The 13,744-nt window shown below is 46.5% G+C and overlaps 1 protein-coding gene across 8 annotated transcripts in view; it reads right to left on the bottom strand.

Annotated features, from left to right (window-relative positions):
* MAPKAPK3 (MAPK activated protein kinase 3) overlaps positions 1-13,744 on the bottom strand; it is a 129,084-nt gene that overhangs the window by 104,084 nt on the left and 11,256 nt on the right. For 6 of the 8 annotated variants that reach the window (XM_082768311.1, XM_082768320.1, XM_082768316.1 and 3 more), the window contains exon 2: positions 4,395-4,471. The gene's annotated coding sequence lies outside the window, so the exon portion shown is untranslated. Of the gene's footprint in view, positions 1-4,394; positions 4,472-4,713; positions 4,732-7,622; positions 7,784-13,744 lie in introns of those variants that run through there. The other 2 variants (XM_082768314.1, XM_082768318.1) reach the window with 2 other exon arrangements.

Here is a 13,744-nt window from a genome sequence, read left to right on the forward strand (position 1 = left end):
TTACTTTTTTGCTCCTAATGCTGTCTTCACCACTGAACAACGACCAGCTTTTACGCAGACACCTCTTTCCCAAGGGCACAATCACAGTTTTTCCATACAATTCACTGTTCTTAAAGAATGTCTAAATCTAGCATTCCTATAAAGCTCTCTCTGAATTCCAATCAAAAAGTCCTTTAACTTCAGATAAATTGTGTGTTACATTACTGGTTGAGTCTTCTTGTTTAGATTTTCTATAACAAAGGTCACGGTTATGCAGATACAACAACTACCAACCCAGCTCTGAAATCCTTCGCTCCCAGATGTGCTGGGTCTGTACAAACGCCACTCTGGTTTCTTGAAAGCCACGCAAGTCCTTCCACTCTGAAAGGCTGCACCTGCTGAGCCCAGGTTCCCCAGTTTGTTTTGGTTGTTGCTGTTTTTAACTAAAGGACTCAGTGGAAAATAAGCCCATGTTTAGTGACACTGCAGTCTGACTCTGAGCTATCAAAACCACGGATGCAGAGAGGTAGGACTCTCCTTTGATGTTTTAATTCACCACGCTAACTAGAGTATCACGTATAGCTGAAGATAAAGCACCCAGTCCCCTCTGCGCAGGGTTCACCTAGATCTGTGGGGTGGAAGCTGAGCGCGTTCACTCACCGCACAAAGAGCATCCTGCTGTACGTGTGCCCTGCAGTCATTTTCTGTTAACTTCAGGTTCTTTTGGGATGTCATTTGTAGCCTCAAGTTATCAGAACATTACTTTTCTCTAGCTTGGTTGCCTTCATTATCAAAGGTAAGCTTAAAAAGGAGAAAAAAGAAAATTGGGAAGAATATTCCACTGCTCTACCTTTGGAGGCAAGAATGCCAGGCATATTACCCCATGAGGAGCTTCCTGAAGAGCAAACGAGGATTACTTTAGCACAATGACACCTGAGATCCTGTGGTATTTTGAAGCTGCAGGTGTTTTTTCTTCTGAGGAGCCTGCTTTGCAATGGTTTTTCACTCATATATTGTCCTCAGACCTTGCCACCTGTGCACCAGAGGCTGTTAAGAGATCAGACATCTAATATTTGTGATTCTGTATCTGGAAAGACCTGGTCTTGCTCTGGAACAATAGAGATGGACTTTTCTGCTTTATTTCCTGTAATTCTTTCATGTTTTACTAAATGTAGTTGCTTTTCTACAATTTCTAAAGTTACTTAAATGCCCTCACTGAAATCATCTTTAACTGGATTGAACATAAACAAACAGAAAAAGCTCTTATGACCTTTGCATCAGAGCGTGTCTGCTATTTTTGTTTAATTTCTAGGCTGGAGTCAGCTCAACTGTATAGTCCTAACCAAGCTGTTGAAGAACAAAATGGCCCTAGAAAATCAGAAAAAGGCCATCAGCATGACTTATCTTGAAGATTTTTCACTCACCACTGTCTTTTCCATACACAAATGACATTTCACCCAACCAGGACTGTTTCAATACTTCAACAATTAATTTAATTCCTTACTGACTCAATGCAATTTACAAGGGGTATGTTTCTGGCACTCAGTGGTTAGTGTCTCTCAACAATGGCCTAGCCTCCTAACTTAATCCTGTCTGAAAGGATCTGTGTAAAACCCTCAGTGCTTTTTATTACTATTATTATTAGAGAACATCTCTCAGCTGGATCCAGCTGTTGCAAGGGAGGAAGTACTCTCCCAAAGTAGAGATCTCAGTAAGTTCATGAGCGCATGCGCCAGAGGTTCCTAAACAGTGCTACTGCAGTCACTGAAAGATGAACTACCTGGGCCCCAATGCAAATGTCTCTACAAGTGCTGCTAAAGCTGATGGAGATGGGCTGTACTAAAGGCGAGCTGAAGTGCCCATCTTGACTCAGGACAGGGAGCACGGGTCCTGCTGGGGAGGGCTACGGTAGCTTGAGGGTTATGGCAGTGTATGACCAGAAGGTGCACGAGGAAAGTAGAGGCCTTCTTCCTACAGGTGTGAGACAGCACATTGCTAGCGACCGCTGCCTCGTGGTCTGCCCTTGACTCCTGCTGCTTATCCCCGTGGCTGCTATTGCTGCTGCCTGTGCGTTACAGCAACACGAGTCTGGGAACCCCTGGCACAGGTTATAGCCACAGGCTGAATTCCTCTTTGATACCACTTAAGCCAACATGAGTTCTGAGAAAATGTTGCCACATGTTCTCTCCATGACGCAGTGCTGAACAAGCAGCTCTTATTTTGTGTTGCCTCCAGTTTAAAAGTGATTTCAGTGTATGGTCCTGTACTCAGCGCTTTGCTGCAGGGTGACTTGGAGCTGGACGAACGCGGCAGTACCAGTGCCCACGAAGAAAGCTCTATGCTCTTCCAGCTGTATCTGAAATAATAGTACTCAGGACTGTTCCTACCTATTGGAAACTTTCAGTTATAAGCACCACGAGGAACGCTTATGTCATTTGTGTCTCTCTTAGCCTCTCTTACCTGAGATAGAACAAATAACGCTGTGCCAAAGCCTTAAAAAACGCAACACCCCCCAAATCTGAGGCTGTGATGACAGCCTGGGTTTAGCAATCAACCACCGCTTGAAGTCAGGTTAGCCAGTTACTTATGATAGAGCCTTATTCGCTGTGCTGTTCCTCTGAAAGACTCCAGGGGCTGTTTTCACCACTGGTCCAACTCACCACAAAATCACAAAGCACGTTGCCTTTTCCACCACCCACCAAGAGTTAGTTATAGATCACAGCCATCTCCAGGAATAAAACACTGCTGACATTCTGGAATCCTGTGCAATTGCCCGGATTAAAATACCAGCCTGTGCAGATCTTTTTTCTAGATCCCTGACACCTCATCCAGGAGAAAGGCAGCTGGCTTCAGTGCCATGTTAGGCTCCCTTCATTGTGTTGGGCTTCGCTATTTGTGAGCGGTCATGGAGGAGGTGGTGTGAACACGCTTGCCATAAGGGAATGCCTCTTTGAGAAAATCCAAGAGCTTTTACCCTTCTTTCTGCAGCACGTCTTGTTCTCTTCTGAGAAACTGGGCCTGAAAAACTTCGAGATGTGCCGCAGTCTCCTACTTACCCAAGCTTTCAGGAAGGAGAAGTCAGGGAAAAAAGAGCCGTTAATGAGAAAAGGTGGGTTTTGTGGGAACTTACTGAGCCACAGCACACAGCCCTTAGGAGACGTGACTGTTTCTGCTCTAGCTGTACTTCTAGCTTTCCGCACAGACAGTAACAGTCCTTTCCTCCTTTAAAATTACTTAACGTTAACTGAATTAAGTCTCAATGTGAAACGTCTAACTTCCAAGAAGAGGAAGCCTCTTTAAGGAGTATTCACTAACTAATCCTGAGAAGTTAGGCTAAGGCCAGAAGGCCCATTTCTTCAGCTTGTCACACAGCAACCCATCCGGCTCACGTGGAGCTCTGCAGCCTTGTGAGCTGCAGCTTCTTAATTTTTGTTCGTGACCTATTTATGCCACTGTTCACAAGCTACCCATGACTGCCCGGCTATTACAGCTTCAAGGTATGAACTGCATCCTCAAGCGAGCATTACACTTTCATTTTGGAAATTCACACATGCACACAGAATTTGTTAAATTTTGAGAAACAAGGTGAGGAAACAGATTCACTAAATGTAAATTGATTCTTTTCTCAGAAAAACAACAACAAACAGAAAAACAGTCATAATCCCAGCCAATCACATATGTATGCTTTTAAAACTCTTTTCAGCTTTCAGTTGGATTTTTTTTTAACTACTTGTTGGTTGTGTTTGTGTGGTTGAAGAGCCAGCAGTTAGCAACAACTGCTGTTCAACTGAAATTATACCATAGTACCAGTATTTTGTGGGTTTTGTGACACTTTGCTGCTGCCTCGAGTTGTCCTGTGCGCAGAAATAGTGCTTTGAATGGAACAGCTGCATTTTATCCACAACTCTTTACTTCATTGTCATAACAACAGGAAAAAACTCTGAGGGATGCATGCTCACTAAACCAGTTATAAAAAACACAGACACAGAACAAAGCAAGAGACATCAGCCAAAGGCAACTCCTCTGGCACGCAGGGTAAGGGAATGGGAGAGCCTTGGGCATCTCTACCCTCCTGCCCTGTGTGACATCCCCTTATTTGTATGGCACTCCCAGGAGTCCCCTTCCAGCACGCCCCAACTCAGAGGGCAGCACATGGGGCAGGAGCTGCAAACCCCCTGGACCACACTCAGAACAGTCTCAGCAATCTCCACCAGCCAGAGCTCGCCCCAAGCCTTGTTTCACTGGGTTAGTACCCCAAGGTAACCCTAGGCCTGCTGGGCCCATCAGAATAGAAAAGACATTAAAGAGTCATTCTCACCCCAGCAGGGCAGGTTTCCTGCTGTTATCGCGCTGTTATCTGGGCCTATTCCAAGGCCCAGGTTGCACAGAGATCTCCAAGCACAGAAGTGACTTACCTTGACTGAAGTTCACAGCCCGTGGATAATTCTGCCCAGGCCTGCACACCACTTTGGCTCCATTCACACCACTGAAACTGTTTTAAAGAAAGCAAAATAAAAATAAAAATAGGTAATTTCACTCTTCAGGAATGTCTTCTTTCAGATTTTTTATTTTTATTTTTTTACTTTTTCTAATTCTTCACAAGACTAATGAGCAGAAGAGCAATCCAACAGCAGCCTTTGCTGCCTATATTGACTCAGCCAAAAGCAGACACCTAACTGAAATTCTCAGAACAGGGACTTTAGAGGTAAACGGTGAGAGAAGGATGCATCCAACCTGGATCTGACTAGCACTTGTGTTAGTGCCCAGCCTGCTCTGCTGGAAGACCCAGCGTTTCTCAGGTGCCTAGGCTTGCATTCTGTCTCCACCAAATTCCTTCTGCTGTCCCTTCAAGGATCAAATGCAAAGGGCTTGATCTCCTTGTCCTGTTAGTCAAAAAAAAATAAATACATTTTACATATATATTTATATATATATTTAATCCCATTTTGACTCTGTTCTCCACAGCAGGTGCACACATTTGCAGCAGCTCTTTGCTCACTGCCTGCTTCTGTGTTTCTGTAGAGCTCATAAAGCCTCCTGAGCAGGGGTACGAATTTGCTGTGTGATCTGGATAATGGCCACTGCCCCACTCCGAAAGCCAGGCCACTTTCCTTGCTTCTTCCTCGAGGAAGGAGCAGTGAAGCCTTGCTCCTGGGTGAGGCAGCAGCTCCTGGCCTTGCAGGACCTCAGGGGGAACCACGAACTGTTGCCACCAATGGTGAGAACCTTGCTGATGAGGCATGAAGAGGGAAGCACGCCGCTTTTGGAAGCAGCACCCCCAGCTTTCGCTTCCCCCTCATTCTGGCCCTGACCAAATCCTAAGAGGACAAACTGTACTTGGCACCTCCCCAGGCACGGCGAGGAGCAGCCTCCCCCTGCTCGGAGCCATGACTGCCGCTGGCTGGCACACAGACAGGCTGTGCAGGTACAGTCAGTGCCTTCTGTACCATGGCACTGCTACAAGCCAGGCACTGCTGGGGCGCTTTGCTTTTCCTCACTTCCCTCTTTCACACACACCCTGCAGACGTGCCTGGTGGTGGAACAGAGCCTCGGGTAACCACCGTGATGCCAGGCCCAGCTACGGACACCTCTGGGGAAACGTGAGCACGGGGCAGGCGCTGGCACAAGGAGAGGAGCAGCTCGGCCATGGCTGGCTCACTCACCGGGAGCAGCTTCGCTGCTGGGCACCTGAGCATGAATGCCGCTGAACACGACGCAGCCTGCAGCATGAAGAGGCCTTTTCCTTGAAAACAGATGTGACGCCAAGTCCTCTTGGTTTTACATCACAGCCCATCTTTCAGGCAACGCAATTAAACCACTGCCAAGCCAAGCAAGGACTGCGTTCAGGAGCAATGCTGAGTCACAGCACTGCTCACTTAGCACAAGAATGACTCTGCCCAGGTTTACGGGGCCGCAATATTTAATTGGAACTAAGCAGCTCCGAGGCCCTCATTTCAGCACAGCTGTCTGACGTAGATGGGTAGTCCCAGATTTCAAGCACTAAGCAAACCGTACTCGTCTCTTAAAACCCAGCAGTGTTGTTCAAAGAAACGGAATGGCAGTTTATGTCACCACTCCACTGCCACAGCAGTAAAAACCAGCAACGTTCTCATACAATCCTTGCTTGCTTTCTTCTGCAGCCACTTTTCCTTTCCCAAAGCTGTCACAATGCCCATTTTCATGCCTGCTGTAGAGCAGACCACTGTCATCCTTGTACAATTTTTTGTTATTTATAAAGCCGTACTCAAGCATATTGTTACTTCCATACACTCTCCCTCCTTTTCTATACCTCTTATTGCATCAAGAAGAATAAAAAGCTCATCTCAGCTATCTAACAAACATAAATGCCCACTGCAAGCCTGAACCAGGCCGAGGAGCAGGTATTACATGCAGATAAGCAGGGTGCTGAACGGTCTAAGCCGCAAGAGCCACGTTCCAGTTAGCACAATGCATAATGCAGCAGTCAAGCTACAAATCAGAAACAATATCCAATCCCAGTTTTAAAATAATAATAGTAACAATAAAAAAAGCAGAACGTTACTGTGAAGAATGGCCTTTTTAGTCAAATCAAATATTTGCAATTTGTGAAAAATAATTTTCTCCCCCAGCATTTTTAGGGACTATGGTTATTTTTCCCATTTCTTATGCTTTTGTATGCAGTTGGGAAACCAATGATTTCACGCATTTTAGCTTAACAGAGGTGGAAACACTAGGAAAGGGAATATATTCACATTTCAGAGAACTCTGCAATTAACTGCAACACCGAAATGAATATTAAGCACAACTCTCCACTTCTCCCTTCCTCACCTGCCTGGGAACAAACAGTGCTACGATTCGGACTGAATTGGTGTGCAGCTAACACAGCCCTACCACAGTTTTTCAGCACGTGTCACAGCCTCATCATTGCCGTCATGCTGATCAGAACCGATCAATTTGCTTCGTTCTTGTGGCACAGGGCCTCTCTGCTACTCTGTCAGCGAGGAAAGGAGGCCAAACAGACACAACAGTAATTCGTGCCCACACTGAGACACCTTCACTCCGCCAGGCGTGTGAAGAACACTGCTGCAGGGAGACCAGTGCCCGAGCTGCTCTGCCTGCTCTCAGGAGGGGACAAGCCTCTGAGTCGCTGCTGTCTGGTTCTGAGGGGCACCCACATGAAGCAGCACAGCACTCGGCAGCCCTCACTGGCCAGGCAGGAAGGTCACTTGTCACAGGTGTCCCCCAGTCACTGACGCAGCCACTTAAATGCTCCACAGAGCTCACGGAGCTCATCCATCCCCAGCATGGAGCAGTGGCAGAACCCAACAGCCACTTCAGAAATACAACACTTCCAAATAACCCGGTCATTGGTTTTGTTGTCGCTTCAGAGAATGAAAATAAACAAACCCCAAACTACATGACACTCCTAAACCTATGCCCGAATGTAAATACAGCTCTTGGAGATCCTTGTGCCAGTGTCACACTGAAAAGCCCACGGACAGGATGCGAGCAGCTGACTTCAGATAAGGTGCCTGCCAGCAGAGAGAAGAGGTTGGAAACAAGCACCCACGTGAGCCAGTATGATCAGAGCAGGTGATCCTCCAAAGCCCTCTTTGCAGAGATTTTATTACAGTTGGGCAAGCAACAGGCAGGTCGTGACTCACTTGCCATGAGACACGCTGCCGCTAACTCCTCCCAGCAGCATCAGGGTTTCAGGTGGAAAGTTACAGCCGTGTTGTCGACCAAGGTTGCGTAGAGGTCGTTCTGCGTGCTGCCTTTCAAATGCTTCCAGCAGGTGTCAATTCGAATGGCACAAGCATGGTGAAGCTCTAAGGTGGTCAAAATGTGCCTTACATGGGCTGCACAACAAACCTGTCTCATGTTCCAGCAACAGCAAACCGAACAGAAAATGAAGGGCGAACATCTCACCGCCTGCAGGGGTTCAGCATTGCTCCTCCTGGCCAACAGCAGCACACGAGAGCGTGACTGGACAGGACAGCCAGCACTGAGGGCAGTGCAGCTCCCGACACGTACAGGTTTCTCTCAGGGCATTGCAGGATGTCAGCTAGCTTCCTTCCTCCCCTAGAGATTTCCTGGCATTGCTGCCTTGAGCACAGACTTCAGCTTCACGCCAGCATCCTGTCCTCCTGTTCCCTGCCTCATCAGCTGCATTTCAGTCTAACCTTTGGGCAGCAGACAGTATACAATGCAGGCTGCCTTGCATTTCGATGTTAATCACAGAATGCTTTGGGATGGAAGAGACCTTAAAGCCCATCTAATCCCAGCCCCTGCCATGGGCAGGGACCCCTCCCAGCAGCCCAGGCTGCACCCAGCCCCATCCAGCCTGGCCTTGGGCACTGCCAGGGATGGGGCAGCCACAGCTCCTCTGGGCAAAATGTTAAACAGAAGTGGCACTGTCCGTAATCCTAGCTAGAGAAGTGGACGTTCAAAATTAAATCCACTTCAGTAACTGGATTATGCTTCTTGGCTAATCACTGAGTGAGCTCCATATGGTCTCCTACAAAGACTGTAGAAGACAGTATGAAGAGGGAAAGATGGGGCTAGACCCCACTTCCTGCAGACCACCTTTGTTTTTTTAATCTATTCTCTAATGCCATCTGCCTAACTGATCTGTTGCATCCTTACAACGAGACTGCAACCGCCGATGGAGTATTTCTGAGCATGGGAGGCCCTTCTATATCCAAGCAGCAAAGATTTGCCCATTCAAACACTTCTAGACAAAGCAGTGCTGCAGCATCATATTTTGCACCCACTACAATTGACTTGGTTCAAGAAGAGGCCTGCATCCCTTGAATCTGAACCAAGCCACAGGGATGCACCAAGTTCTGTCCTGCTACTCTCCCTGTCTGCCGTACAGAAGGGTATTTATAAGTTTCCCGTAGCTCGCTTGTCCTTCAAGGAAGGCCGCAAGGTCCAGTCCATCAGGTGCTGGAATCCTGCGAGGCAGGAGCGGCCCTGGGCTCCTCATGCCTCACGGATGAAGGCAGAGCTCCTTTTAGTCCTTAACCTTTTAGGCTAACGGCAGCAGGAAACGGGCTCAGTGTAAGTGAACATGCCGCACCAGCACGAAGAAGAACCCCAGCTGCCAAGCTAATTGTAGGGACGGGAACGGGTGCTAGGAGGTTAGGACAGGAGACGGCACGGCTGTTATATTAGCGCTGTTCCAATGCCCTCAGCGAGCCACAAGCAGAGAATCTTACGTCTCAGGTAAAGACCTTCCATTATTTGGTGCAGGGATTTTATCCTTTTAATGGAAAAATCTTGACAACCATGAATAGGAGCATTCACGTTACAGGGAAATTCTAGCTAGGTTTTTCGATACCTCTTGTGCAACATGTTCCAAACTCAACCAGTTTCTTCAGTCTGAATTTACGCACATGCTGTGGGAGTCACATCCTCCACCCTATGCTACCTATTGCCAGCCTGAAGCTAATGCAATGAGAGCTGAACAGGTTCAGAAGCCACCTCTCTATAACGACCCTCAGTGCTGGCACAGATAAGTGGAAAGAATGAAATCACCTTGAGGGACATGCTGAGTGTGACAAGTATGACCGCACTTGTGTGTGGAAAAAGCACTCCTGATCAGAAGAAGCACCTGATGTTTCTTACAATCCAGCTCTCTCTGCTAAGTAGCGAGTATTGTTCAACTTCATTTTCTTATCGGAGAAGTTTGCCTGCATTGCTCCACGGATGTCTGCTTCTCCATCTGATTGAGGGTGGGGTTTGACACCTACTGTTTGGTTGTACAACTCCCACGTCTGTGGGGCAGCCCTTGGTTGGGCAACTCGAAATAAAGATGATTTTGCAGCTCACTTGCACATGCAGCAGATAGGAAAAATGGCTGTGACACAGGCTAAAATGACACAGCCAATGACACAAATGACACTTTCCAAACAGTTCCACTATTTTAAGGCATTGCTGTTCTGGAACGGTCACAACAGACAGATTAGCAATGTGATTTACAGGAATACGCACACACTTGGACCCACAGTTTAAGCTCAAACATTTTGCAAAAGAGTTTAAAAACTGAGCGTGCAGTCAGGGCAAAACCTCACAAGCTTACAACTACAAAATTTTCAGAATTCTTTGTCCTCTTTTATGTACAATGTAATGACATGCATTGTGCTGGTTTGGAGTAATAGTGACAAAAAAGGAAGGCAAATGAGACTTGAGCCCTTTCCATTATTGCTGTTTTGCTGGAACTAATATCATACAGCCTAGCTCCTCAATGTGCAAACATTTCTTACGTTAACTAAGAGGTTTAGAAAGAAAAGGAATTAAAGCAGTACAACAGTTATCAAACACCTTATTTGGTTTCAATTAAGTTGTGAGGGAAAGAAGAGGAAGAATGGAGTGGCAGGGGAAGGAAAAAAAACAAAAGGGTACAGAATTGTTTTCACTCTCCCCTATACTCCCTATGTCAAATTGACAGAGTATAAGAGAATTGACAGAGTATAAGAGAATTGGTGGAAGTTCTTAGAAGAAGAGGGATTCATCTTAGTTATGTTTTCTTGAAGCTTTCATGCTCTCAATGAGCAGCATTTGTTGTATTAATCTCTTCTATTCACCTAAAGAAAAGATTGTGAGCTACTCAGCATGTAGGTAGACTTCTTCCAGATGCCTCCCTAATGTTCAGGCAAACATTCTCAGACAGCTTAGAAGAGAGGTACTCTTGCTGTAGCTGAGCATTGTTTGGACAACAAACAGCACAAAATTTTTATCTTTACAGAATAAGGAGTGTCTAACTCCATTAGCAGATATTACAGAAAAAAGAAGAGAAAGAAAATCCCTGTTTCCTGCAGACCACAGATTTAGGTCTCACAGGATCCAACTACAGCTTTTAATTTCTGGAAACCAAGCAAACTACAATTGACAACCTTCAGCTGATAATTCTTTGCTTATTGTGCCAATCCTTCAATAACATTTTTTTTGATCATCGAATGTGGTTTGCTGTTATTGTAATACTGGAAGATAGTGCTGTGAGCAGTAAGGGTAAGATTGCTCCCATTTCTACACGGGATACGTTCAAATATGGTCTTGAGCAACTTTTCGTCCTTTATTTCTAGTAGAAAACACCAGAATTCAGTCCTGTCTCTCTTGACTTGTCAGGTCAAATGGGGAGGAACATCCCCCAGAGCAACTGCGGGTCGTGTGTCCCTGAGGCCTGCCTTCAATCACACCATTTCTGGGCACCAAAAGAAGAATACAAAAACAAGATAAATCAGCACGTGCCCCGGACAATAAACTTCACCATAAGCAAGGCAAAGTGGTCCAAAAACACTGAAAAGAAGTAAGCTAAGAGCTCAAGGCTCTGCAGAAGGACTACAGGTGTCAAGTTGGGTGGCAGAGAACTAGAACCTTTACCAACTGGTAGGTCACACTGGTGGCAGTCCCTCACAATTTCCCTTCTCCCTACCAAAATTCCCTGCTGGTCCTGTGACCACTTGAAAATGCAAGGACCATGTGCTTTAATGAGCTGGAAGCAAGAGAGACCGGCCACATCATCAGATACGAGCCTGTTCTGGGAAATGGAATTATATTCATCATAGCCCTGCAATGCATTGACTCCATCCATTAATGGCAACTTTCCAACGTTAGTTTTACTGCCAAGCCAGGATCATGCTGGGGAACAAGAAAATAAAGTCTATTAGTAAGAGAAAAATGCTACACAAAAGCAAACTCAGCAGAGCTACACCATGGATACTGTGGCAAGTTTCAAAGGAGGAACAGATTATTATTTTTTTTCAGATAGGCAATAGTGCTCCTCCAGCTTTCTCCCATCACTCTGACGCTGTCCAGATCTGCAGCCAGAAGGAATGGGAAGTAAGTTGTCTCTTTGTTCTGAATGCTTATGTCTCAGTAAGAGCTGAAAAAGACATTTGCTCTGTGTGCTCTACCACCCCTTCTTTCACTCATCTTTCTGTACAGAGACATCTAATTATTGCTTTCTTCTTGCATTCTTTATCCCAATTCCAAAGAGTTGTTGTTTCTAGAAATATCTTTCTGTATACCACCACTAAGAGTGGAAGTTTCTGGTTTCGTTGGTTGGTTTTTGGCTTCCTACTACTTGCATTTTCTTCTCATTTTCTAACCTGAAAACTTCAGCTTGTCCTATAGGTGAGCATTCCTCAGCTCCAACCCAGGGGAGTGAAATAGCTTTGAAAATACTTTCAGGAAATGACCTCATTTTCTCTTAGCCCAAACATTTCCCCACACTTCCAAGCAAAACCCAACAAGAAGGTTTGCAAAAGGATCCTAGCATCTCCTCTGACAAAGGCAGCTCTACAGAGCTTCCTTCTAAAATTTCATGCCAAAAGGCTATCTTGGGAAACTTCCAACAAAATTGGACGCAGTCTCGAAATATGTCCTAAAACATATCCTAATATGTTATGAAAGGAAATGCACACAGATACGGGATGTAAGGAATAATGGACACAGAGACAAAGCTACCTTCCTACAGCCAATGCAGATCTGTGCCAGGATGGAGCAGAAAATGGCAGCAGCTGGGAACTGGGGAGGGAAAGTTTACAACAGAGTCCTACTGAGCAGGCTTGGGCTCTAAAAGGCGCTGTCAAAAGGCTCTACCCATAGCCAATTTGGTGAAGTCTTTACTTGAACACTATGATACTGCCAAAGCTGGCTCTCTGCATAGCTCGGCTATCCTGAAGCTCCCCTTGCCCTGCAGCTGACTTCGAACTTAGCTGTCAGCTCGTAATTAGGGCTGTGACTGCTGGTTCCTCCCTCTGCTGCAGCCTGCACTCCCGCCTAGGCTGCCTATAGCACCAACACGTATAGAACAAGAGACCATGTCAGGGATTTAATTTACCCTCCCTTTGCTCCTGCAGGCCCCTTTACAAAGCTCCTTTGGTCTCCATTTTTTCCTTTTGAGAGACTGCTCCAGAATCTCACTCCTCTAGTGGCTGAAAATCTAATTTCCAGACTAAGTTTATTAATAGCAAATTTGTACCAATTTGTCCTTGTGCCAGCATTGATCTTTATTACAAAGACCTTTTCTTCCCCTCTAGTATTTACTTTGCAATGAAGTGTTTACAGAGAGACATCACATTCCTCTCTTGGTCTTTGTTTTGCTAGGCAAAACAAACTGATCTCTTTCAGTTTTCCCTCATCTGCTGAGCTTTCTGTCCCTTACTCATCCTCCGAGCCCTGTTCTGCACCTGCTCCTGTGCGAGTGGTTTTTTTTCCTGACAGAGTCGTACACAGTGTTCCTGGCACTCCTGCATCTTGGTTTGAAACCTCCCTGTTTGTACCAGGACCATCTCCTTGAAGCTATCCTACGATCGGCCCTGACACTTCTCCACCGCACGGTTCCTGTCGCTGCTGTCAGCGTTCCCTGCTGCCCCGGCAGCTCCCTAGCCCTCGGCTCATTCCCTCCTCCTACCTGCCAGCACTTGGTCCCCATTTCCCTGCCCCTCCAAAGGGCTCTGCCACGCGCTGCAGGTACCCGTCAGCTGCTCTGCTCCCCAGCTTTGAAAGCATCACGCTCCCACAGAAGATTCCCCTGGTCCTGTTCCTCCTTGGCCTCCTCCCCTCACTGGTAGGCTTCTCTGGTCACCACTGTCTGGCTTTCAGCCCTGCATCTTCTGCGGGTCAGCCAGCAGTGACAGAAGGACACAGCCCCCCTCAAATCCTCCTCTGTCCTACTCAGAAGTACACAGCCCGTAACAGCCCCTACGAGCTCCAAAATGCAGCTGAATCACCCTTTCAAAATGGCCAGATACATCCACTGAGCCTCCCCCTGCTGCCA

This window comes from Aythya marila (genome assembly GCF_965140915.1).
Source record: "Aythya marila genome assembly, chromosome: 10".
Lineage (NCBI taxonomy): Eukaryota > Metazoa > Chordata > Aves > Anseriformes > Anatidae > Aythya > Aythya marila.